The 24,546-nt window shown below is 60.5% G+C and overlaps 1 long non-coding RNA gene across 2 annotated transcripts in view; it reads right to left on the reverse strand.

The window, feature by feature from the left end:
• The window catches only part of LOC131819687 (uncharacterized), a 31,263-nt gene extending 21,051 nt beyond the window's left edge, over positions 1 to 10,212 (reverse strand). For both annotated transcript variants that reach the window (XR_009349292.1, XR_009349290.1), the window contains exons 1-2: positions 9,959 to 10,212; positions 7,578 to 7,790 (exon numbers count right to left, since the gene is read on the reverse strand). This is a non-coding gene — a long non-coding RNA (uncharacterized LOC131819687). The remainder of the gene's footprint in view (positions 1 to 7,577; positions 7,791 to 9,958) is intronic.
• Between the last annotated feature and the right edge of the window lie 14,334 nt (positions 10,213 to 24,546).

The following is a 24,546-nucleotide window of genomic DNA, read 5'->3' on the forward strand; positions in this document are numbered from 1 at the left end:
AAGAGGCTCAGCACCACCGAGCATTAGAGAAATTAAAATCAGAACCACAGTGAGGTTGGGATTGCTGTGTTCCAAAATACGGAAATAACACATGTCGGCAGGAACGTGGCGAAGGTGGGAGCCTGCACCCTATCGGCGGGGCCACGACACAGGGCGGTCCCTGCCGAAGACAGTGTGACTTTGGGCAAAAATGAACAAGAGAACGCCCTATGCTCCGACCCCGTGGTCCCACTTTGGGTTTACACCCGAAAGAAGTGACAGCCGGGTCTCAAAGAGGTTATTTCCAGGCTCATGTTGAAAGCAGCTTGGTGCACAACGAGAGGTAGAGGCAGCCCACGGGCCGTCAGCGGGTGAGTGGAAAAGCAAAACGTGGTGTACAGACACAGTGGGGCATCACTCCGCCTCAGAAAGGAAAGAACGACCCCTGCCCCCACGGGGACAAGCCCTGAGGACACCACCCAGACACAGGACACGCACGGGGACCCCACACACATGACCCGGAGTTATCAGCCTCAACGACACAGACAGCAGACAGTGGGGGTGGGACTGGGGAGCAGACGGGGGTCCATGCATCACAGGGACAGGGTCTCCGTGGGGGGATGGAACGTTCTGGAGACCTGTTCCACCACAGTGTGCCTATAGATAACACTACACTACGAACTTAAAAATGATTAAGATGGTACATTCATGACATGTGGGTGTTTCGTTTTTTGTTTGTTTTTTTGCCACAGTTAAATTTAAAAAACAAAAGAAAAGTAAAGTAAATGAGAGTTCCTTCTTCCTCATCCTGAAACTCGAATCTCCTGCAATGGGTCCCAACGGGCTTAAGCATGGGATTAGACATCCATGGTCCTCACAGCCACAGCCAGAGTGAGTCCCTCCCTCGTGCTGTATCTTAGCCCTGCTGCCTAAGTCTCGGGAAAGCTGGCAAACGCACAGCCCCTCATCCGTCTGTCCATCCATCTTGTCTACCCACCCACTACCCAGGCACCCGTCCAATAAATATTCACCCAGTGATTATTCTGTGCCCCACGCTCTCCCAGGGGCAGGGGGCGTAGTGAAGAACAGGCAGACAAGTCCCTGCCTCACTGGGGTTCCCTGTGGGGGGTGACGGGCAGGTGGGCAGCAGAGAGATGGAGACAGAGAAATGATAGGTAGATAGACGATACCGGATAGAAGGATAGACAGATGATAGACAGACGGATAGATGATAGATAGATAGATAGATGACTGATAGATGGACAGACAGATAGATGATCGATAGATGATCAACAGATAGATAGATAGACAGACAGATGATAGATAGATAATACCAGATAGATGGATAGAGAGACAGATGATAGATGATAGAGACAAATAGACAGACAGATGGATAGATGATAGACGGATAGATGGGTTGACAGACAGACAGATGACAGACAGACAGGTAGACATGCTAACTCGCACACACTACAGCCCACAGGCTACCAAGATCGCAGGAACCAGCGGCAACTGTTTCTCAACATGAAACAGGGTGAGGGGGTGGTGGGTCGGCCCCTCGGGATGGGGGTCCCCTTCTGGCTAGCCCCAGAAGAAGGGATTGTGGCGGGGGCCGAGAGAGAGGCTCTGTGAGGAAGGGGAAGAGCTGGATCAGAGCGGGGTGGGGGCAGGTAGAGAAGGAGTCAGGGCTGGTCCAGGGCCTGGCGGGGCTGAAGGGCAGTGCGCAGGTGAGCGGGAACCATGGGAAGCCCACGTGGGGACAGGGCTGAGGGAGGGGAGCAGCCCCCTTCCCTGGGGCTCCACATCCCTCCCCGTGTCACCGCAGGACTTCCTGCCCAGGTCCCCTCCTGGCCCCCGAAGCCGTCTCTCCACCTGAGCACTTGCCCTCGCGTTGGGGGGAGAGGGGGCAGCGACCACTAATCCAGGCTCAAAGGGGGCCCAGCATGGGGGGTGGTCCTGGCTCCGCAGGGACGGGCGCACTCACCTGCAGAAGGGGCCCCCAGCCCCCCAGCTAATCCCACCACCAGCCTGATCAGGTTTCCCACAGCTCAGACCCTGCTTTCCCAGGGCCGCACGCCCCACCAAGGTGCTTTCACGATTGTCCTGACAAGCTGAGCGTGAAGGAAGGGAGAAGCCGCCTGTCACCAAACGTCCCCAGTGGGTAATTATCTGGGATTAGCGCAGCTGCTCCTCACCAGCGTCCTGACCCTTGCAGGCACCTCAGCCAGGAGAGGCGGGAAGGGTCTGCCTGGCCCCACCGGCCCTGGCCCTGCGGCTGGCGGACCCGACCCCCCAGCTCCCGCCGCACCAACCCCCCCACAGACAGACAGAGCCGGTGTGGCCACAGACGCTGTTTTTGAAAGGTCTGCGATGTCCTCTTTGGCATCAGATAGAGCAGGGGAGGGAGTGTCTTTTCATCTCTCAGGGCCTGGGTTCACACGTGACTGACCCTGGTCTGGGATCTTCAAGGTGCTCGTCTGGGAGGGTCATGGAGGAGCTGGCGTGGCCGCTGTGTCTTCCGGGGCGGCTGGCCCCTGGTTCGGCCCCACCAGCCTCGTGAGAGACTCAGCCATGGGCACCTGATACAGTTGGTACTTTCACATCTTGGGCATTCTGATGGCTGTTCCTGGGATCCCATCGTGATTTTAATTTGCATTTCCTACGGCTACAATACTACGGTTCACATGTGCTTGTTTGCCAGCCTCCCGCCCATGAGGTGTCTGTTCAAGTCCTGCCCCCTTATCCAGCTGGTTGTTTCCTGTTGTTGAGTTCTGAGTGCTCTTTATATATGCTAGAACAAGTGCTTTGTCAGACAGCTGTTGGCAAACATCTCCTTCCAGTCTGCAGTTTGTCATTCATTCCCTTGTCAGCATCTTTCACAAAGTCAGAGTTTTTAATTTCTATCAAGTCAGTTTAATGATTTTTTTTCTTTTATGGACTCTGCTTTGGGTGTTGTTCATAAGATTATTTTCCACAGAGATGGGATTCCTGCCTGTAGCTGTGGCCCCAGGAGCTCATGGTTGTGGGATCATGACATGCAGAGAGAAGGAAAGGGAGGCACCTGGGCTGGGGAGCTGGGGCTGGGGCACTGGATGACAAGTCGCTGAACCCTAGTGGCTGCAGAGAGATGGAGGTGAGGGCAGATTCAAACAAGAGCAAGGGCAGTGTCTGGTGTGGGGGGCTGGGTGCTGGGGGTCCTGGAGCCCCCCTGGGACAGGTCTGGAAAGGGGGCTGGGTGCTGGTGGTCTTAGAGCCTCCCCAGATTGGTCTGTGCAGGGGGCTGGGGGCTGGGGGGGGTCCCAGAGGCCCCCTGGGACAGGTCTGGGAAGGGGGCTGGGTGCTGGTAGTCTTGGAGCCCCCACAGATGGGTCCATGCCAGGGGCGGGTGCTGGAGGTCCTGGAGCCCCCCGGGACGGGTCTGTGCAGGGGGGCAGGCACACACAGAGCCCGTCAGTGCAGATCACTGGGCAACAGGCCTCCAACGAGGCTACAGCTGCCTCATGGGGAAAGGACCGTCTGTCGGTCTGTAGACAGTGAATCCCGAGGCAGCACCCACCAGCCCTCAGGCTGCAGTAGCAGCATGGAGGGGAACCCCAGGGGTGCCTTGAGGCTAGCTCCACAGCTGTGGAGGGTGGGGGTTGAGGGGAGGGCCCGGGAGCCAACCTGCACCAGGGATAGAGATGCAGGTAGCAGCGGAGGAAATAGCCCCAGGGGAGAGACTTCACAGGCTCCGAGGAGGGTACATGTGCACACAGCCTGGCCCCCAGGACCTTCAGCACAGCAGACCCTGCTGGGTGCTTGGGACTCTGCTCTGTGCTTGGGCTGCAGATGCCCAGCCATCGAGGTCAGGACAGGGGAGCCTCGTGACGGGATCCGTGCCTATAGAGGAGACCCGAGAGCTTACACCCTCTCTGCTCGTGGCCAGTGAGGACAAACGAAGGTTTGCTGTCCTCTGGATGTGAGGCCTCACAGGACATTGGCCCTGCCTGCGCCCATGGTCTCCGACCTCCAGCCTCTGGAACCAGGAGACAGGCTGCAGACTGTGGTGTCCCCTTACAGCTACCAGGACGCAGATGGAAAGCGCTGGAAACCACCGGCAAAGCCTCCTTCCTGTCTGGCCCGCCCCAACACCGGGTGCCTCCCCTTCACTCCTGCCTGAGTGCTGGGGGGTCAGGAACACCTGGGTTAGGGTTAGGGCAATCATCTGGGTACCAGTCCCCTCCTTTGGGCCCAGGGAACCTGGGGTTATTTCTGCTCACATTTGTTGACTGTGGGATGGAGCGTTCCCACTGATGGGCTCTGTCCAAATCCCCATAGTGCCAGGAAGAGCCAGGCCTGAGGGGAATCATGGGAAATGAGAGGCCACAGAGACCCCATGGCAGAGCCACCATAGCCCACCAGTTCCCCAGGGAGGGCCCACACACGAGACCGTCTCCTCAGGTGGGGTCCCCAGACGCCATCTCTCCGCCTGGCCCTGAGCCACCTCCCCATCCCCCCAGCACCTTGCAGGGAGCAAGGGAGCAGAGGCTGAGAATGGGGACAAAAGAGACACACAGGCATGGGTCCTGGCCCCCAGGATACCTCCATGCCTCTGTCACCTGCTCTCCCCAGAACTGCCGCCAGAATGCGGGACAGACATTCCCTGAGTGAGCGTGGGGTCTGGTCCTTGGGGAAGCAGTGTAAAGCAGGGACAGTCAGGGAAGACAGGAGCTGGCCAGGAGGCCCCCAGCCACACCAGGGAGACTTGAGGCCAGGCTGCAGGGGCTCTTTCTAACCTAGCCCACCCACATCAGCATTGCCTCGGGAAGCCCCCCCAGACCCAAGAATCTGCAGCCTCCCAGGGCTGGGCCCCTCCCAGGCCAGCTGCCACTCTGCTTCACCTGAGACCAGTCTTGGGATGCTCACGAGCCCCACACACTCTCTTCCTTTTCTTGGGCATATAAAGGTGTCCCGCAAAGCTCTCTGCCTCCTCCCGCTGATGCTGAGCAGCCCTGGCTTAGCACCAAGGATATGCCAGGAGCTGTGCCCTTTGCCAGCACAGACGGGGACTCCATGACAGGACGAGGACTGTGAGCCGTTGCAGTGGGAGAGGAGGGAAGAGCTGGGAAGGGGTTTGGGAGTCCTAAGAGATCACCCACCAGCTGCTGGCATCTGCAGACTGGGACCTTATCTGGGGACAGTGTCTCGACAGAGGTCATCAGGTTCAATGAGGTCATTGGGACTTAACCCAGGATGACTGGTATCCTTATAAAAAGGGGAAATCTGGACAAGGACAGGTACCCAGGGGGGAAGGCCACATTGGGCCCGGAGTGCTGTGGCCACAAGCCAAGGCGGGCAGGCCCTCCCCAAGCACCTTAGTGGGAGTGCGGCCCTGGGACACACGGTCCTGACTTCTGGCTGTGGATTGTGTGAACTGCGCCAGCAAAGAGGCCAGCCGTCTTGAAGCACAGGTGTGGGGGGATCCCTGGAGCTCATGTGGGACCCAGAGCAGGCCCCCAGGTGGGAGCTGCTGGGGAAGAACAGGCAGGGCCTTGTCCCCGCAGCGTTGCCCCCTGGTGAGGTAAGCCCAATGCTGGGCCCCAACAAGCTGTCCGAGAGCCACGGCCGCCAGGCTCCCTACCTCCTGGCTTCTGCACCCCACGCCAGCTCCCTGTTGGACAGACTCCATGCCGGGGCCACACAGAGAAGGGGTTAGTCCCCGCTCAGGCAAATGAGCACCTTTAGCCTCGGCTCCTGGCATGGCGGAAGCCAAGGGCTCTCCGCTAAGCCAGATCCCGCCCCATAAAATTCCAGTTGGCGCTTGGTGTGTGTTTCCACCGGAGAGAGAGGCACCGTGCAGACACGATGCAAATGTCAGGTCAGACTCTAAGCCCACCAACCCGTTGGATGAGCTCCCGAGCTGGGAGCTGGGGACGCACAGTTGGGTCGCACAGTTGGGTCCCGCAGGGGACCCAAGCATCCCTGCCCCTGGAGGGGAGCCCGTCGTCTCCCAGGGCTCAGCCGCCTTTCCTCCTCCCACTGACTTTATTTTAAGCCCAAATGTTAAGGACATTTGCAAAGATGTAAAACAATGCTATTCTTCTTCCTATTTTTTTGAGAGCATAGTTATTTTTCTAGAACACGTTACTTGCAGTAGCGTGTCACGGGTAGAGTTGCTCATGATAATTTCCCTGAGCCGGATTGTTATGCCCGTCTCAGAGATGAGCGAACAGGGACTCCTCACCCTAACCTCGTGCGACCTTGATATGACCCTGCTGTGACCTCGGCTGTCAGCCCCATCTGGCTCCTCAACCCCACACCCAAGTGCCCTCTCTGCCTGCTCGGCCACTCTTGCTCTTGGCAGGGGAGGTCTTGCTGGCACCTCCCGCCACAGCCTCACTCCGAGGAGGCCTGGGGCAGTCCGGCCAAGGTGGCTGGGAGGACAGGATGTTTTGCTGGACTCCCATTCCAGTTGGCCAGAAGCAACTCCAGTTTGTCCAGGGAACCCTTGGCTCCGTCTGCCTGGAATCCCAGACCTTTCTGTTGCTCGGGTCCAGGCCTGCAGGGGCAGCCAGCAGCGAGAGGGAGAGCCGTCTGCCAGGCACGTGGCCCAGGAGTGGCGGGGAGCTGCCTGCCCTCTGGACACTCCAGAAGCTCAGGCCCAGGGCTCTCCATTCCCCTTCTGCAGGTGCCCCCAGGAGAGCGGCCAGCATCACCATCTCCCCACGACGGGCTTAGGGGTCTGAGCCCGGGATCAAAGGGGCATCCTTGCCCAGGGAGGGTGAACCCTCCAGGCCACCCGTGGCTCTTTCCTGCCAGCCATGCCGGGCAGCTCCTGGCCACTTCCGTCCAACTGCTCACTGTCAAAGGCCATAGGCCAAAGCTAGAGGGCTCCCTCCTGAGGGCTAGGGATCCTCCATGATGAGGACAGCTGTGCCAACATGGGGCAGTACACAAGCACCCTCGGGCCCACACCCAGGGCTGTGGTTCCTGTCATCCTCACTGTGGGGGGCCCTGTGTCCCGCCGGTGGCCAGGAGTTGGGGACCACTATCTCAGAAAGAGCGTAGGCTGGGCCCCCACACGGCAAACACCAGCATTTCCCTGGCTCTCAACTTCTTGGAAAGGCTGTCCACTATTGCTAGAGCTCCCAGAGAAGCCTGGAGCACAAAACTTCCAAGAAAGGCCAGAGGCAGAAGTGCAGGGCCAGGCCAGGCATGTCCCCTTCTGCTCTTCCCCTCAGGGTCATGCCAGTCAGGGCTGCTAGCCCACCGGGTCTTATGAGCCAGAACCTCTCCTCTCCTCCCGGCCTAGCAGGGAGACTCTGCCAGCCTGACTGCCCACCAGCACACCCCTTCTCCCCGTTCCGTCCCCTGGGAACCAGACTGCAGTGCCTGCACGGGTTAGTTGACACGTGGGACGGGGCAGGGGCCCCACAGGAAAAGACGCCTGCTTTCCCTCCCCTCCCCGCAGTGCCCCGAGAATCCACGTGGCCAGTGGGGCTGCCCTCTGTCCACGAGGTCATCCACAGCCATTCTCAGTCCGGCCTTGGGACCCCGGGAGAGCCTCGAACCCGTGACGGGGCGGGACAGGATGGACACCACCATCATTGTCGCCTTACCTCCCAGATGCCAGCAAGAGCCTCAGGGAACCCCCAGGGCCTCCGTTCCATGCTTTGAGAACCGCGTGTTCCTCCCTGCGACTCCCAGTCACATCGGTCTGCCTGGCTCACAGCTGGTCTCAACCTCTCCTTGGAGCTTCATGCTTCACGACTGTTCCGCTTTCATTCCTTCTGCTTATGGCACATTCCTTCCATATTTTCTTCTCCAGACTCCTGAAGGACAGAATCCATTTGGCCCGGCTCTCTCTTTTTGAGCCAGGAGCCCCTGCTCCCAGCCCTGTGCCCACCATGTGGGGCCATACTGCAGAGAGAAGCCCCCCGACCCCCGAACCCCTACGAACTGGGCCGAGTTCCACCCTCTGAGCCAGGAAGGGTCAGTGTGGTCTGCGGTCCAGCTTTCCTGCTTCTCCTCTGGGAAAGGAGGATTCTCCTGGGTCCCTCCCTGAGGCCTCACAGGTGATGTCTGCAAGACCTGGGGCCTCCTCTCCCCCAGATGGGCCCCTCTTTGTGGGCATCTGTGTCCCATGAGGGAAGAGCAGGCATGGGGAGCACATGGAGGAGGCAGGGCCAGAAGATGCCCCCACCAGAGCTGAGCGAGGCTGGAAGAGTAGAGCCGCGTGCCGTCAGGAAGCCGGGGCCCACCAGGACTTGCGCAGGCCTGGCGACAGACTCTAGGCTGTCACCTTCCTGAGCCTCCGTGCCCTCTGCTTGCCTGTCCCCTAGACTCTGTTGCCAGGATGGACGCACTCTGCATCTGCACTGCCTAGGACGGGACCACGAGCCACGCTGGGGACAGAGTGTTTAATGTCACTTAACTCTCATTAATGGAGGCTTGAAGGGCTCCTGGTGGCTTGCGGTGGCTTGCAGTGGCTTGTGGCTCACCTCTGGGAAAGCTGTCACAGCTACTCCACAAGGTCACACGGTGAGATGCGGGCAGAGCCAGGCCCTGAAGTGCTGCCGGCGGCAACCATCCCTGGTCTCTGTCACCTGCAGGCTGAGCTTTGGTCCAGGGGGTCTGACGGAGGGATACAGGACTCGGGAAGCCAGCCAGCTAATCTCGGGGTCCTGGGGGGACTCTCCCTTCTCTGCCTGGGAGCCCCCCGTACCAGCCTGGCTGCCCAGACACATGGCTCCTGGAGCCCAAAGTACACCATCCTGCAAAGAGCCAGTGTCCACAACATCTGGAGAGGGAAACTCCGTGGGGGGACCGAGGCTCTGAGCGTCCACAACCATAAAGGTGTGTGGGCGCAGAGGGAAGACCAATTTCCAATTATTCCAGAATACAATTGCCAGCTGCCAACAAGTCTGATGTAAACTCTCTGGCCAGCCAAACCCCACAGGCTCCTGGAGATCCACCCCGCCCGCCTTGGGGTGGGATGTCCTCCGTGTGGTCCTGGGAGAAGGGGCTCCACCCGAGCAGCCTCAGGCCCCCCACCTCCCTCCAGCACAGCCTCAGGGCTCCAAGTTCCCATGAGCACCAGGCCTGAGCAGTGGGAGGCAGACATCCCATCCAAGCCCCAGGGCCAGGCACATAGGCCAGAGGCATGGAGGCCCGGGTGGCCTCTGCACCATTGGCGTGGGCTCTGGGTTGGAGCCAGGAGGAAACAGAGGGAGAGGTGAGGGTGGGCAGGTCAGTGGGCGAACATTCTCTAGAATGCAGTTCTTCTCCAAGTACTCAATGCCCAGGCGAGCAGAACCCATCCACTCGCGTCTGGAGACCACACACCGAAGGCTGCCTCCTGACATGGTGGAAAGCAAGGTCTTTCCTCACAGCGACCCAAGCTAGGGTAGGTGGAGGGGGGAGGGAGGGGTGGTGAGTGTGAGTCCCTCCACAGCAGGAACGGCGCCCTGCTGCTATCTCAGGGGTGGGAACTGGCTGGGGGGCAAGTGAGGGGCTTCACAGGCCCTGGGGGAGCCTCCCAAAGGCCGTGACATCCCAAGGCCACACAGGAGGGCCTGCTTGGATCCCTGCATGACAGACAACCTGCCCAGGAGGATGGGGAAACTGAGGCCCAGCTGAGCAGCGCACCTGGGGCCTCAAGCAAGCCAGGCTCCTCTGGGCTGGGACCAGCCCTTCGCCTCCTCCCTCTACTGCCTGTGACTCAGTGTCCCCGGGGCAGGTGGCTCCCTACTTTCTTCCCAGCCGTGGCTTGGTCCAAAGCCCTTTCAACACACGCCCAGCCCTCAGCCAACAAGGACTCATTCAGCCTCAGGGAGGGCAGGGCCGGGGGAGCCGAGGGGAACATTTTTTCAAAGTGTAAGTCATGCTTCCCTCAAAGGGCAAGGAGAGGCCATTCCTAGGATAGGAAACGGGGCCACCAATAAGCGGTAAGACATGGCCCACCTCATTCGCAACCAAGGGTGCCCAAATCAAAACTCACCGGACGGCAGAGCACGGAGACCTCCCTGACGCCCAGCGGCCTCTGTCCCTGCAGGGAGGTGCCCGGTGCAGCCCCTCGGAGCGGGCCATGCAGAATCTCCATGAGCGTGAGTGCCCGTGTCTGTCGATGCCGGGAGCCCAGGAAGCAGCAGGCAGAGGGACCCCTGGAGGCACAGGTGTGCGCCAGCGGCAGACAGCAGGCGGCGTGAGGGCTCTGTGTCCTCGGGAGTGATCGCCACGGGTACTTAGAGTGGATTGGGCAGGCTGCGGGACAACACAGCACCAGAAATGCACTTAACAAAACTGGTGTGTGTGGCTATGTGTGCGTGCATGTGTGTGAGTGGTTATGTGCGCACACATGTGTGGCTGTGTGTGAGTGTGAATTCGCGTGCATGTGTGCACACGTGTGTGTGTAGCTGTGTGCATGCACACGTGTGAGCATCTTTGCTCACGTGCACTCAGACTTCCATGGGTGCCAACCATATCACTGACCCAGGTCACCCTGGAAAGTGGCTGGAAGGGACAGGACTTTCCCCCCTACTTCATCATCCGGGGTTTTACGGGGATGAGTTCACCCTGGATTTGAGGGAAAAGCCCCCTGGGGACTTTTCATGACAGTCGCTCCCACTGCAGAGAGCATGAACAAAGCCACATTGTCTGTCGGCCTTGGTTTCCTCATCTGCACGCTGGGGTGGCAGCCCTCTCCTGTTTGGTCCTCACGGCCCAGCGGTGGCATGGGTGGGGGGGCTGGGCCGCTGGGCCTGCCTGTCCACCCCAGGGGCTCCCCACCCCGCCCTGGGCTCACAGTTTCGTGGTGGTGGCTACAAGGCCCGTGCAGCCTCCTCAAAATGAAGTTAATTAAAATTCAGTAAAAGGTAGCAGCTGCTCGTTTGCACCAGCCACGTCTCAGGGGCTCAGGAGCCAGTGACTCAGACCCGGGGCTCTCCATCAGCGCAGAAACTTCCACCGGACAACGCTGCCAGAAACATCCCTCAGACCTCATCTGGTTCTCAAAACTCAGTTTCCTTCCCCCATTCTGTCTGATGCCTTCCTAAAAGGGTCTTGAGGGGAACCGCGTCCCTTTCTGCCCACTGGCCCAGCTTTGTGGGGTCACAGACCCCAGGCTCCCTGTGCCCCCACGAGGGGCATGAACGCTGCTCCGACACTCCTCACAAGCCAGGCTTGCTTACCCGCCGGTGGCGTGGGCCCCAAGCTAGGCCGCTAATCCCCCAGCCAGCCGCGGGTGAGACGGGGCTGGGCGGCGTTCGGCCCTCGAATTTTTCATGTGAGGCAAACGGTTCTTTGAGCGTTCGTCTTCCGATATGGGGCAATCCCGACACAGCAGCCGTGGGCCTTTGAAGTGTTTCAACCCAGTATTAATAAATCATGGGGCAGAGACTGCAAGCAGACCGTTAACTGTTGGAAGGCCAGGCTCGAGACGGTCATTTTGCAGGAAGGAGGAGGAGGCCAGGCCGGGAGTGGAAGGACCAGCCTCTGTGCTCAGGCACGAGGAGGCCCCATTCTGCTCCCTCGTGCCCATACTGTGTGGCCTCAGCCAAGGCCCCTGCCTTCTCAGGGTCCGAGGCAGGCTCCCAAACCTGGGAATGGGTGCACAAAGCCCTGCACGGTCTGGGCCTGCTGACTGCTCAGGCCCACGCCCACAGAGCCCAGCCTCGGTCCTAGCGTGGGGCCTCCCCAGCCTCGTCCACACACTCAGGACCCAGGGAAGCAGCCACCAGGGTTGGATTGTGAGCTAAAGGGCCCGGAATTGCGTGAGCTCGGGACAAATGCAGTCATCAGTAAATACTACGTTACACAAACCAACAAATAAATAGGTCACATTAAAAACAAAAGTGAGAAATGCTCAAAGCCCATTGTTTTCCAGTAATTTCGCTAGGCTGTGCTGGAGGCTCCCCAAAGGATTCAGGTCTGTAGTGCGAATCTGATGCAACGGTGTGCCCCTGGCCGTCAACTCCCTGCACTGTGTTCGATGACCTCACACAGGCAGCCTGAGACCAGCCCCATGGGAGAGAGCATCTGCCCTGCTGAAACCAGGGCTTTCTCCCCCAAAGAGCCAGGAGTCAGTTACCCGCACCCCAAGGAGCCCTCCGCACCTTGGGCACTGTCTGCAGACAGACCATGTCAGGCCACACCCGCTAGGAGGCTGCCTTTCTGAGCAGAGAGGCTGGTCATCAAGGGTAAACTGAGGCAGGCTGAAACGAAAGTGGTTAGGCAGGCTCCGTGGAGCAGGAGCAGGCACAGAGCAAGGAGACTGCGGGCTTGGCTGTGATCCCTTCTGCTCAGGTTTGAGGCCAGGGCTGTGGAGCACCGGGCGTCTGAGCCCCCAGCCGGTGTCCTGGCTGAGTAAGCTCCTGTCTGTTCTTCAGGCTGAAGACACAGGGAAACCAGGCCCCGAGGGTCACTCCGCTCAGGAGGAGGAAAGCACTCAGAGTGTTTAACCTCTTGCAAGCAGCAATCTAGGAGAGGCCTGAATCATCCCTCAAATGGTCCCTGCTGCCTCCAGGCTCCCCGACCTCTGGCCCCCAGGGCTGCTCACCTCCAACAGAAAGCCACGGTCAGCCAACACCACCCACCCAAGAAGGAGATGGGCCCCCAACCACAGGGACCTTCCTCTACCTCAAGCAGGTCTGCATTCTGCCCAGAGGTCAGCTCTACACAGCCAGGGACGTGGGGGCCGCCAACAAGAGACAGGCAGGCAGGGCAGCCTTGGCCCACTCCCCGTGGCATCCAGAGACAGTCTCTGGCCCACACTGGAGTCCTGTGTGGCCTCCAAGGGTGGCAGGCATCCACACCCTCAAACCAGCAGCTTCATAGGTCCCGTGGTCCTCAGAAAGAAAGGCTGGGCTGGAGGACAGGGGAGAGTTGCAGAATTGAGAGGACACAGGCCGCGGTGGGCAGCAGACAGACAGACATAGGAGGGAGCTGGAGCCAGCAGCTGGGTGGCTGGAGACAGGGAGTCAGGACGCAGGCACCTGGGGGCCAGGGACTGTGGTCTGAGGGCTCAAGAGCCAGGGGCCAAGGGCCAAGGCCAGGCAGGCTGGAGGTCTGGGGGACACGGAGCTGAGACTAAGGGCGGGCAGTCATGTGGGTGGTAAGCAGACCACAGGTGGACCACAGGGCAGCGTGGTCAGGAGGCTCAGGACTGGGGGCTGCAAGGTCTGGAGGACAGCAGCCCGATGGCCTGGGGGGCAGTGGGGCCGGGGACCAGAGCAGCCACCCACGGGCTGTGTGTGCAGGGTCAGCTGGCTCTGCCTCGGAATGCAAGAGGCACCAGCCTAGGCCCCCAGGGCCCTGAAGAGCCACAGACAGCCACCGGGGACCTGAGGTTTCAGCTGTGCAATCTTGGGCAAGCCACTCCCCCCACTCTGAGCCTGCTTGGCTCAGTAACGCCTACTCCTAAGCTACTGAGGATGCAGGGAAAGTGTACGACCTGTATGCACAGGCCTGGCCCAGCCGGGTCCCCATCCTTGCCGTGCTTGGCGGGGGCCCGTGGTTCCGTGTAGCCCAGCTCAGGCCTAGGCTGGTGTTCCCGCCTTTGTGGGAGCAGTGGCTCGGCAGCCTCCGGTCTTCTGGCTGACTCTGAAACCCACTGCGGAAGATCACATGGGCACCCCCAGACCCCTGGCCCCAGGACCTGGCCCCAGCCCTGCTCTTTCATACCCAGCCCGGCAGTGGGGGCGAGGAAGGAAGGGAAGGGAGGGGCACTGCAGGGGAGGCAGGATGTGGGCCCTGCCTGGACCCAGCTTGCTGGGAGGAACCTGGCTCTCTCCTCTCAGGGAGCCACGAGGCTCTCCTTCCTCCCCTGGGTCACCCATCCCGGCCTGTAAATCACCTGCCCACGCAGCAGGTGCACCAACACCACTGCCGGGGGCAGCCACGGGCCAGCAGGCTTGTCTGGAGGTGGCAGGTTCGGGGCCCTCTGGGTAGGTCTCAGGCCCTGGCATCCTGGGCGGGGCAGCGAGGAGCCAAGGGGGGCCAGTGCTTCTGTGAGCCAGGGTGTCGGGAAATCTCGGGGATTACGGGAAAGTTGGCATCCCAATTCCCAGCTGGGCCAACTTAGGCTCGAAGAGACCCACTCAGAGCCCAGCTTGGAGCATCTTGAGCACATGGTGGGCCTGCCCCAAATGCACCTTCTCCCCCAGCCTGGGAGCTGGCCTAGGCTGGCCCGCAGGCCTCCTTGGGAATTTGTGGCACGTGACGGGTCTGGGGCAGAGGAGGGGCAGCCCCAGCCTGGCTGGAGGAACTGCTTGGGGGAGCTCAGCCCTCACGACGGCCAGAGGCACTGGGCCCCTCTTCTGGGAGTCCAGTCCCACCGGACCTGGAGCTCTGACTCCCTGCCGAGACTCAGGTTGTTGGGCCACATAGTTTCCAGATGACAGCTGCTGCCCGCACAGGCCAGCACAGGTCGCATGGAGCAGCAGATTCTGCACTGGGCTGGGGGAGGCCCCCAGACGCCCGGGGATAGCCCAGACCTGCCCTCTCCTCCCGGCCCAGGCGCAGGGGACAGAGAGTGTCCAAGTCCGAGACACCACAGACCTTCGCAGAGTGTATGGGCCAAGCCGGGTCTGCAGTGTTGGGGAGAGGCAGCCGGACTGGCGGACAGACAGATGGTGGAGTCCCCAGACCCCAGTGTGAGAGCCGCTCTGCCCCGCTCGGTCTGTGACACTAGGCTGGGTGAGGCTCACTCAGCCAGCGTGCTCACGGTGCTCAGGGCCTGCCCCAGAGTTTGCAGCCGGGGACCCTCTCTCTAGTCCCAGGTGGAAGCCCTCCAATGCGCTGGAGCAGGAGGGACAGGGAGCTGCCCCCAGAGACCACCACCCCTCAAGGCACCATCCTCAGAAGCCCCATTTTCCAATAGCTGCCCCTCCTCTTTCCACTTAAATGGATTTCCAAACCTCTGCAGCCACACACGCGTGCTCTCTCACTAGGTAAATGAATGGAGGCCAATGTGGAGGTGAAGGGGCTGGGCTCTGGGGCTCAGGCCACGGGCCAGAAGTGTCACTCCAGCGAGCTGCTCTCCTGGAGGGACAGTAGTTCCCACTCCTTGGAAGGGTAAGAATTAAACAAAACGAGTCCTGTAAAATGCTTCACCCAGGGGTCTGACCCGATAAAGGTCAGCTGTCGACGTATCTTGTGATCATGACCACCGTCCAAACCCACGCCCGCTGCCTGGTCCGTCCAGGGCTGGCGGGAAGCACCCGGGCCCCGGCCATAGGGGGAGCAGAGTTTGTAAAGAAATCAGACATTGCTGCTGCCCCAAGATCGAGAAGCTTCGAGGCAGCAGCGGCAGCTTCTCCGGGCCGGGCTGCGGACCCTGCAGAGACAGACTCCCACCTTCCAGAAGAGAGCCTGGAGCAGGGATGATCTGAAGGGGGAGAGCATCCCCCACCAAGGAAGGAAAAACCGGCTGCAGCAGAAATCCAGGCAAGCGGGAGCCGGGCCGGGAGGCTCACAGAGGCTGTTGGGTCTGACGGACAGACGGATTTTAGGCTCCGCTCCTCATCTCTGATGACATGTTATTTATGTGACCTACAGGTTTCTATTCACAGAGTAATTTTCGCCTACCTCCCCGTCAAATAGAAGGCAAGTTTTCACCTTAAAGTCGTAGCTGAGCAGCGACCCAAGTAGCAGGAAAGGCCGTCCACATGAAAGTCGCCTCACAAAGGAGGCTTGACTGGCAGGTGAGGACAATAAAAGTCAGGATAATGTCCAGGCTATCAAAGCAGACCTGGGCGGGCCTGCGAGAACGGGCATGTCCCCAACAGAGGCCCCTCTCGCTCCTCACTTATCTGTCTCTCAGGGTCCCAAAGCACGAACCAACAGGCACACTGCTCATCGGCCCAGGGCGTTCTCTCTGTAAACACTTTCTAAATCCCGACCAAAGTCTGGTTACAGTTCAGCCAAGATGGAAGATGAGAAGGAAGGGACCACACCATTCAGCCGTCAGGACCCCTTCCTCACTGAGCATTGCCTCTTGTGTTACTTCCGCCCTCTCCCCAGGGGTCCTTACAGATACTCTTAACTCACACCCTGTAATTCCTGAACGTGGTATCAGCATGGGACGGGAGAAAGCACGCTGTCAGGGGTCAGCAGCTCCTGGCTCGGTCACCGGGCTGCCCTCAGATGGAGCTGAGCTCCCCCGATGCTCGGATTCCTCGCCTGTGAGAGTAGGGACAGAACCTACCTGCATGGTCCCATGGGAGTCCCGTGGGAGAGCTCAGCAGCTCAGGGGTGAACAACCATGAGCCAGCGTCTGGCACAGACAGTGTACTGCGCGGAATGGCACACAGGACACCCTGCAGCTCAGAGGCAGCCCTCGCCGCCCCCCAGACCCAGCCCCTCCGCTCTGGCCTTCCACACACTCACAGGGGGCCCTGCTCCTCGGAGCGCATTCCTGAGTCCGGGATCTCAAGGGGAACTCTGGAAGGGGTGGCTCTCTGGGTGGCCCAGCTCTAAACCTCAGACAGTGGCAGGGCTCAGTTTCCCCTCCTACAAGATGGACTGAGCCACCTACCAAAGCCGTGGGAGGCTAATGAGTCAGTGTTTGTAAAACGCTTTGCGGATCAGATGAAAGGGGCCGCGGGCAGGGGGGCTGCCCGCTGGAGGCAATTACTGTGGGTACGCATGCACACTCAGCCCAGCTCCCTATGCCCCACACGCAGATCTGGCCCCGGGCCCACATCTGGGCGGGCAGGTGGGCGGGCCTCCCAGTGGGGCTGCAGGTCCTGCCCCAAGAGGGGCCGGGAGGGGCCTGCACTGGGCTGGGTGGTGACCGCGGCCCTTGCAGCCAGCAGGTTGGTTGTAGGGAGAGAGCAGGACATAGGGACCCCACCCCCGTGGTCTTCCCGTGCCGGGCGCCCTAACCCACCCAGTTCACAAACTGCAGCGGGAGGTGGGCATACTCTCTGCCCAGATCCCTAGCGAAAATGCCCCGTGTTCTGGAACCAAGACTGAGAGCAGATAAGGGAAGCACCCACAGCAGCCGCAGGCCCACAGCCTCCCCACCCATCACGTGCCCTGTGGACACAGCAGGAAGAGAGACCTAGGAAGCGTCCCCGAGGGCGTCGGGGAGCAGGGCCCCTGCCCCAGCACAGCTCTGCAGGCCCTCCCTGCTGCCAGGCAGGGATCCCTGGAGGAGTGAGGGTGAGGGTCGGATCTGGGCACAGTATCCAAGACATGAACTGAGAAGGGAAAATGCCACTGGGCCCCACATTAAAAGGACAACAGTCTGGATTTGGGGGCCAAAGTATAGGATCAAAATTAAACTTCACCGGTTCTTTCTATGCCTTCTCATGCAGACACAGGTGATTTTAGAATGACAGGTATGGCTCGCTCCCCTTCCCTCACTAGTGGATGCTCTGGCCTGGAAAATCAGCCTCTGCCAGTGCAAGGACTTGGCCCTGCCCTCCAGGTTCTTCAGGGAAGGAATGAAGAAATGAGTCCCCTTGGGGAGAGTTCAGAGAGCAGCTGACTAAGGAGGCAGGTCACAGTTACCCAAGGAATAACTCTAGCCCCCTCCTTATTTGGAATGGTTAAATTTAAACAGCAGGGTGGGCACCGAGAGGGCACAAAAGCAGCCCGTTTCCTGGAGAGCCACACCTCCACCCCGGGAGGCAGACAGAGAAGTGGCCTGGGCCCTCAGCACGCTCCGGCAGACCCCATCTCCCAGCAGTACCCCCGGCGAGGTCAGAGGCATGGGTCGCTTGCAGAAATACCTCGGAAATGCCAGATTCTGCAGAGAACCCACCTGCCAGCCACTGCCCAGAGCTCCATCTCCGCACAGCCAGAGGGACACCAGTACCCCAGCCCCTGGCAGTAACCCAACAGAGCCCTGGGCCCATCCATCATGGTCAGGATCTGAGACCCACCTGGCTGGAGCCATTTCCATTGCACACGAGGAGCAAAGAGACGGGGGCACCCGGGGCCATCCCTAGCCAGGCCGCTGTGGATCAGACCAAAGGTGCCTTGCCAAACACACGCTGGTCTGCTCTGGCTGGAAGCCCAGAGGGTCACACAGCCAGACCAGGCCAAGGACGGGGCTCCTCTCTGTAGCCCCAGCTGGACGGAAGCCCTGACATGACGCATCGGGAGGCAGGCCCTCCTCTGGGCTCTCACAACAGTTTCCAGCTGGCAGCCCATCTCCCGTGCACCCACTAAGGACCAGAACTCCTCAGGGACCATAGCCCGGTGGAGGCCCTCTGTGAGTGGTGCCTCCGGGCTGACCCTAAGAACGCAGGAGTCCCCTGCTCCAGAGAGTTCTGGAGGGAGATAAGCAGTCCCTCTTCCCTGGGGTCCCTCTGCCCTGGGGCCCAGCAGCATGGCCCCTGGCCATGTGTACAGACGGCCTCCAGGAGGAGGGAGGGGTCCCCTTCCTGGGTGGCTAGGGGCATCCCACCTCCCCAGCATTTTCCCCAGGGCCCCAGGGCCCCAGGAGCCCAGGCAGCCGTACCCCCACCTGCCCACAGAGACAGCTCGGTCCTCAGTCTCCTCTGGACCCATGGGCTCAGAGACAGCCTTCCACCTTCCCACATCCTGGGTACCCTCAGAGTCATTTGCAAGAATGAAGTTCAGGAAAACCCATAGTGATGCGCATGAACTCGGGCCCTAAAGATAATCTAGACCCACGAGGACCTCGACATAGGTCTGACCAGACGGCTCCCTCCACAGACAGGGAAACCAAGGCCCAAAGAGAGCTGGGCCTCTAGGCACATCCCTGGTTCCCAACCCTCCCCAGAAGCTGAGGGTATGAGCATTTGTCATTCTCCCTGTGGTTGGATTAGGTGTCCCTAAGACGCAGAGGGAACAGACTAGAACAGCCTCTAGGTAGGCTCCAGGCCCCAAGGCAGTCACCCCTTCACCTTCAGTCAGGGACTCCTCGACTCAGTTTCCCTGGTGAATCTCCGGCCCTCTCTTGTAGTCAGGAGAGTCATTCCCCAAGACATCCCTCCTCCAGGATCTAACTTGGGCTGACCCTGAGGGAAAAGGCCCAGGAGCTCTGGACCTCTCCCATCCCTACACACTCTGTTCTTCCTGTGGCTCTATCTTTTCTCCCTACCCTGGCAGCAGGAAGGACCTGCCAGAGACCTGTGACTCAATGGGCAGTCAGTGTTTCTGGTCACGACCGAGAGGGAGAGAGAAAACCCCCTAAGGCCTGTACCGTCAGCCCAGAAATAAGAGCCCGAGGTCAGCTTGAAGCTTCCCACGGAGCTCAGGTCCCAGACCGCCACTGTGCCCCCCGCCCCACACTCACAGGTCCCGAGCGAGCACCAGGCAGCCCCTTCCCATGTCGTGACCAAGGAGGGCCTCCCCCAGGCTGGGGGGAGAGCAGGACAGAGCCACGGTGCACAGCCACGCTGCACAGTCATGGTGTGGCTGGCAGGAACCACAGATGTCGTGTTGGGTTTTTAGCCTCCCTGCCAGCTTATGAGAGACACGCTCAAACATTAAGAAGATGCTAAAAACTTTCCAAGTTCCTCCTTTTAGTTTTTTCAAAATGTGGCCTGCTGGCCTCCACATTAGGCAGCCTCTTCTGAATCACAGGCTCTATCCGCCCCCAGCAAGCTCAGGTCATCAGCATCTTGGCCCCCGGAGATGGGACATATGTCAGGCCCCCCGGAATCCAGCATCTGGCTGGGATTCCGGGTCCTGGCATCCCTGCACTGCGCACAGACCCTGCAAGCAGGGAAACAAGGCCCACATGCTCCCTGGGGTGGCAGCCGCTTGTCCAAGGAGAGCAGAGGAAGGGGGGATGGCCGCTTCTCTCCAGCTGGAGTGAGGTCCCGAGAGCGAGGGTGCCAAAGCCGCGGCGAGGCAGGGGTGTGGACCCACTATGTGCTCCAGAGAGACAAGGCCCCGTGGTGAGGGAGAGCAAGGCCGCTGGGCCCTGGCACCCACATCCCCTGGGGACCCCTCACACACAGCCCTCAGTGTCCTTGCGTCTGCACAGAGGTGGGCTTTCAAATTCACACACAGGTCCCTTCTACTCCAAGTAGGACCCACACGCCTGTCCCCAGCCTTGGACCAGCCGGCATCCTGGAGGCCACCACTGGCCCTCCCTTGCCCCCACTCAGCTACCACCCAGTGCAGGCCCCAGTGCTCCTCACCCTCCAGGCCTCCTCTCCGATGCCCCTGTGTGAATATCCCCAGGGGTCACTGTCCAGCCCCTGATCCCCATCATCGTCCTAACACGCCCACCCCAGTCCCTGCTGCAGCCCCGTCTGCAGCGCAGGCCGCCCCTGGCCCGGGTCTCTCACCCCGCCCCCGACTGGCCTGGCGGATTCTGAGGCTTCAAAGAGACCGAGCGGCCACCATGAGGGGATTTAAAGAAAACTACTGGGTAAACGGCAGTGCAGTGGACATCAGAGAAGCAAAGACCAAGATGGCCCTAAACATCCAGGTACTGTCATGGTACATCTGGGTAAACTGAGGACCGACACAGAAGAGCGTCTTGCCCTGTCACAAGTCCCACGCCTGTCTCAGTCCAGCTCCCTGAGGGTCAAGCCCCCTCCCTCCCTTCCCCCTTCTGTCTCTGTCTGTCTCTGTCTCTGTTTCTCTGCCTCTGTCTCTGTCTCTCTCTCTCTACCTCTCTGTCTGTCTCTGACTCTCTCTACCTCTGACTCTCTCTGTCTCTGCCTCTCTCTGTCTCTGATTCTGTCTCTGCCTCTCTGTGTCTCTGTCTCTGCCCCTCTCTCTCTGCCTCTGTCTTTCTTTGTCTCTGTCTCTGACTCTGTCTCTGCCTCTCTCTCTATCTCTGACTCTCTCTCTCTGTCCCCTCCCATCTCTCCCATCACAGCTCTCTTGGGAAGAGAGCTATGGGACACTCTGCCCTCTCAGTCCCCCGCCCCTCCAGGCCCAGCAGCCCCAGAGGAGCTAAAGGTGAGTCCAGCCTGGCCCCTCAGAGCAGGGGCTTTGTTCTGCCCCCAGGGGAGGGTGTGGAGGTCCCGGGCAGCATCCCAGCCAGCTGGACAAGGCCCCTCTGAGCCTCCTCCTGCGGGGCCCATTCAGAAGCCCGACTTACGCAGGCCCCAGCCGGGATGGAACTCCTCCACGGTGGGGCCCCACTCCAGCCCTCCCTTCTGGGCCCGGCCGGGCTGCCCTGGAAATGACAAAGGCCAGTTAGTCACTTCCCTGGAATTGTCCCATCGAGCTGCCCCATCCTAGATAAACAAGTCAGCACTGTGCCCAGCACGTCCAATGTTCCCAGACGCTCCCCGTACCCCACACGGCCACATGGTCCCTCTGGGGGGCTCCAGGCCTGCCCACAGGCAAAGGCGGTGGGGTGGGCCCCCCACCAGGTGCCCAGGGTTGCAGCCTTTGCCCTCTCCCAGCCCCACCCCAGTGAAGCCCCTGTACTTTGGGGTGACATCATCCCCATCTCGGCCGTGTTTGAGGAAAAGTCCCCATTGGCGGGAGGAGGATGACCCTTGTGGCATTCCCAGAATAGCCCCCAAAGCTGCCCGCCACCCCAGGGATGCCCGGAAACCACGCCCAGCTGAGGACAGAGGTCACCGGGCTCCCAGGCCTTTGATGTTCAAGGGGCCTTGAAGATAATTCCAGAAGAGGAGCAGGGCCACAGCTCCCCCGGGAGCTGTCCACGGGAGTCAAGGGGATTTCTCCATTCCACTGGGAATGAATGAATGATTGACTGAATGAACCAACGAAGCCGAAAGTGTGGGACATGGAAGGAGGGAAGGGGTCTCCCTGGGGCCTCTGGAGGGCACCCTGCCCAGTGTGGCCTCCAGAACCGTGGGACATGAAACCTGCTGTTCTCAGCTGATGTCTGGTCCTTGGTTGCGACAGTCATCGTGGTATCATGGGAGAGTGCACGCTAGGTGTGGGTCGCTGCCCCCCGGGGAGGGAAGGACTGGCATCACCCCATGTCAGAGATGGGGGCCAGCAACAGACTTGGAGGACCTGCCCAAGGTCACATAAGATCACTGGCTGCCATCTCTGCTGGGCGTTAGGCCTCAGGCACCACATCTGCCAGGGGACTGTCCTGGACTCTGAGCCCTCGCGGTGATGCGAGCATTCCAAGAAGTCAGCCGCTGACAAGGACACCTGCTATAAGCAGACGCAGGCACAGCATGATCACAGTGGATCATCCGTGGAGATCACGGCGGGGCCACAGCCTCTGCAGGGGGAGGGCCTCTGCCTTGGCCCCGGGTTTCTGCCCCAGATGTGGGTGAGCCCCTGGCTGGGGTGGCCCCCACCCCAGGGCCCAAAGGAGCACACCTGGTGGACCCAGGCCAAGGGAGGAGGGCAGCCTGATGGGGAGAACTGGCCCATCTGCCCCCCAGGGGCCTGCAGCCACACCCATTGTCTTTCCAAGTGGGCTTTTTCTGTGGCCACTGGACACTCAAAAGGAAGGCAGAAGACCCATCGGGGACAGGGGCCAGATATCTGTTCCAGGGAGGCTGCACTGGGGACTTGGGGTCTCAGTGGGAGGTGGTCTGTGTGTCTCAGTGACACCTGGCACGTCCTGCAGGGCTGACTGGGGCCTCCCTGGGGGTTTGAAGATGCTGGAGGGAAATCCCTGGGGGTATGCCCAGCCCCCTGCCAGAGGAGGCGGCCTCAGGGCCCAGGAGGCACATCCCCATCCCACCCAACAAGAGGCACATGCCTAGCGTCCTGCCTCACAGCCTGGGGTGGGCGCTATGCCCAGGCCATGTCCTGCCAGAGGACGTCCCCATCCTCTGGGCCACATGGAGGCCACAGCCCGCAACTGGCCTGTGTCCCTTCCATCCGACGTCCAGCAAGAGCTGCACAGGAAAGCTGCAGGCCCAGATCATGACAGTGAGCATGTGTGCAAAACAGGGAAGCCTAGAAAGAAGCCACGGTATGCTCCCAAACCTGAATGTCGTGGGTCCTGTGCACAGGGACATGTGCTGACTGAGTGCAGGCCCTCAAAATGCAGCCTGCAAGCCCCTCTCTCAAATGAAGAAACCAAGGGCAGAGGTGTGAGCCACGCCCAATGTCACAGCTGGGCCAGGAGAGACCTACCCCCAGGGGGGTGCCCCCTGTGGCCAGCACCCGCCTTCATTGTTGGTCACAGGCATCGAGGTCTACATGGGGTCACATGTCCCCACAGCGGACCGTGCATCTGGACCGTGGACACTGGCTGCCCGTCCTGTACTCTGGCCCCAGAGACCCATGCAGGAAGGAAGCCAGGTCAGGAGGACCCCTGAGTCCCGGGGAGGAGCTGGCTGTCAGAGGCTGTCACACACCCTGGGGCTATGGGTGTGCTGAAGCCTGGGTGAGGAGCGGGCAGAGAAGGCTGGTGTGGGCTCTCCCGCAGACCCAGGGCTGAAGCCTGAACCACAGAGCCATACTCTTAGGGGCATGCTGGGCTCTGGCTGGCAGGGGACAGATAGGATGTTGGTTCCCTCTCTGAGCCTTGGTTTCCCCACCCCTCAGTTGGGTTCCCGCTAGAGAAGGCCGACTCATGGCATTCCTGGCCCCAGACTCCCAGCCCAGGTGGATGGACGGCCCCATGACAGGGCTGGATTCCGGTGCAGGGGGATGGGCTGGAGGGTAAGGAGCCTGTCCCATGGGCTCCCTGCCCCTACACCCACAGAGCGGCTGGCAGGACACTTCCTGGCTGCCCGCCAGCTCCCCAACAGCCTGCGGGTGACTTCTGGAGCCCAGCCAGATGCCGTAACTCGTCCCGGGGGCCCCTTGGCATTCCTGGCTTTTGTTTCCGATGACGCGGGGTCCGCCGGAAGAGGGGAGTTGTGGCGGGAAAGGGCCTCCATGTGATTCAGGATTCTCAGTGGGGTCTCAGCTCCCTCACCCGTGGCAGGGACAGGGGACTGACCATGAGGAAGGGGCCATGCAGCCCCACATGCAGAGCACAGGCAGGAGGCTGGGGCCTGGGTGCAGGGAGAGCAGGACCACTCAGGCCTTGGGGTCCCTGGGGTTCAGGGGGTCGGGCTAGGCCAGCAAGGCCCCTGCAGCAGGCCACCCCCTGGCCATGGCCATCAGCAGGGCCCCTCTGAGTTAAGGGCAGCAACAACTGTGCCCTATTTATAGCCTCACGTCCCTGTCCACGGGCTGTGGCCGGCAGAGCCCATCCACGAATTCCACTGGGATCGGTTTACATTTAAAATAAACGTTTCCTTAACTCAAGTCTGATCTCTGGCAGTGAATTTCGGGAAGTGCTGAGTCCAGGTCCAGACTCCAAGGGAGGCCTTGCCGCTGGGCGCTCAGGGACAGCAGTGACACGGCAAGCGAGAGGGTTCCCTGACCCCACCGAGAGCCTACAGCTCTCTATGCCTTGTAGCCTCCCCAGCCAGGATACCCCAAGGGGGTCTGGCCCCAGCGCAGCCCCCATACAGCCTCTGTTCTCCCTACTGGAGCCCCATGTCATATGGGGCACATGGGATGTCACATGGGGTACCTCTGTACACTTTGCAGAAGGGCTCTTATCCTAGGGCAGGTAACCCAAGGGGCAATCACGGGGCACCAGAGGGATGCCAGTAGGGTTAGATCTAACTTCGCAGCTCTTCCCAAAGACGCCCCAACCTCCTCGCTCTGAATGCAAAGGGATGCTCGGAGATCATTTGGAAAACA

The sequence above is a fragment of the Mustela lutreola genome, chromosome 17 (genome assembly GCF_030435805.1).
Source record: "Mustela lutreola isolate mMusLut2 chromosome 17, mMusLut2.pri, whole genome shotgun sequence".
NCBI lineage: Eukaryota > Metazoa > Chordata > Mammalia > Carnivora > Mustelidae > Mustela > Mustela lutreola.